The 2,160-nt window shown below is 37.6% G+C and overlaps 1 pseudogene; it reads right to left on the bottom strand.

Annotated features, from left to right (window-relative positions):
- Positions 1-292: 292 nt before the first annotated feature.
- LOC145635328 (U-box domain-containing protein 20 pseudogene) lies at positions 293-1,950 on the bottom strand (annotated as a pseudogene).
- Positions 1,951-2,160: the final 210 nt, after the last annotated feature.

Below are 2,160 nucleotides of genomic sequence, written 5' to 3'. Positions count from 1 at the left end.
CATCTAAGACATATCAAGCTTTCATGTGTTATAGTTTATGTTAAAGCTCCGTAATCAAATTATGTTACCTGTTGTTTTAATTGGATATTATTTCAATTTTCAATATATAACACGTATGTAATTAAGGAGTCAAGTATTGATCTTTGGGTATGCAATATATAACACGTATGTAATTAAGTATTCAAGAATTGATCTTTGGGAATAATGTGACATGCTTAATATTGTTTAGGAATCTAATTGCTAGAATTACAAAAAAATGAAGAAATTAATATGAAATCAAGCACAAAAAGTTCATTTTTGTGAATTTTTTATTGACAAAGAATGGTATATCTATATATAGTATTATCTTCCAATTGTGTATTTTGTACATTGGCATTTGCAAATGTATGCTAAAAATCACTAATTAATCTGCTGTACAGCAAAATTAAAGAGACTAAACACCCTATTAATTAACTGCAAAAAGAATGTGGTATGAACTATATATATGATCATCTTAAAATGGCCTTTTAAGATCCTTAAAATCCATTGATTCAATGCACTCTAACTTATCTCTAAAAAGATTTAGGAGCTTCAATAATTTAGTAACCTTCTCCTTAACCCTCTCATTGATATTCCAACCAACTTGTAAAATCAGCAAAAGCTTTTGAAATGCACCAACTTGTAGAGCTTCAACAATAACACCTCCATCTTCCCTATCCTCATTCTCACACAACCTATAAAGGATGGAGACCGAGAACTCGGTCGCTAACTCGGAGATCCTTAGTATCTTCTTTACCACCACCGGAATAGCTAGTGCTTGAGTGTAGGCCGCCTCACGGCCTTTGTCACTTCGACAAAGGCCGTCGAGGACCCCGAGTGCCTTCTCACAAACGCTCTTCTCAGCATCTACTAGAGTGTCTAGGACTAATGAGACTAAACCCATGTCTATGAACCTTTCTATGATCACATTCTTGCTTGAAAAATCATGACTTGATATGATCATATGGTATATTACAACTAGTGAAGCTTTGGTAGAAGCTGGACAAATTGGCTCTTTGATTAGCTTGACCAACCCTTCCATAGCTCCTTCCATTGTAACCAATGACTCAATCACCTTCTCGTGATCTTTCGAGCTCGAAACGAGTTCTTTAAGGATCATAACCGCGTTTCTTATCCCGGATAAACCTCCGCGTCTTAAAAACCACACCAAACGCCCTAGGGAGTTTGGTGACTTTAGACTCACCAGAGCTTGTGAGTCTAAGGGGATTATAGATGTTAGAATACTCATAATTTCTTCCAAGAGTGAAATGACGGTTTCGCCCTCGCTATCGGCGAAAGCTTGGAATGCAAGGGACAAGGCCTTACTAGCCCCATTCCCTACAATGCACCTCTTATTCCTCTCACTCTCCTTCAAAGCCTTACTTACTTTCCCCACTAGATCTTTACACTCTTGTGGGGTCCGCGACATCGAGATCCTCTCCAAGATGGTCCCCACCTCATCCGAACTAATCGGAATTCGAGGTGTGGGGATCCGTTCTATCCCTTGGGATCGATTCTCAACACACCAGTCTTGAATCATCCTTCGAATAGTATGGTTTGGGATAGGCTCAAGTGTCCTTAAGACTTGATTAGTCATAGGACATGTTACATTACCTGCCTCAATCCATTTCTCTATATTTTCGCGGTCATACGATATTCCCGTCGATAAAGTCACCGGATCCTTCATCAAATCTAGAGATATCGGACACCGGAAATGATTCGGAACGATCAACTCCGTCGGCTTCCTCTTCCCCCCACCTTGATCACCCCCGGCCGCCCCTCGGCTCGCTCTCTTCCTTCTCCATGAAGAAATCATTTTTGTACTAGTAAATATGTTTTAAGAATATGATCAAATTAAAGTTATGTAAGTAAGTGTTTAATATTATTGGTATGTTTTTGGTGAATATAAGATGAGAAAATATGTTTTGAATGAATGAAGTTTGTTGCAAAGACAAAGTATATATATGGGGTAGGTTTAATATAAAGTTTATGTTATACAATTATACGCGGTACAAAAGGTCAAAAACCATATTATAAAAATAATAATAACGACCGAAGACCCAACAAAATAGGTTGTACAGTATAATAAAAACGTTGTAATAAGTTCAAACAAAGGAGGAGGGGAAGAAGAGAAGTATTGAA

Source organism: Chenopodium album, chromosome 6, assembly GCF_948465745.1.
Source record: "Chenopodium album chromosome 6, dcCheAlbu1.1, whole genome shotgun sequence".
Classification (NCBI taxonomy): Eukaryota; Viridiplantae; Streptophyta; class Magnoliopsida; order Caryophyllales; family Amaranthaceae; genus Chenopodium; species Chenopodium album.
This window is presented reverse-complemented; position numbering and strand designations above follow the sequence as displayed.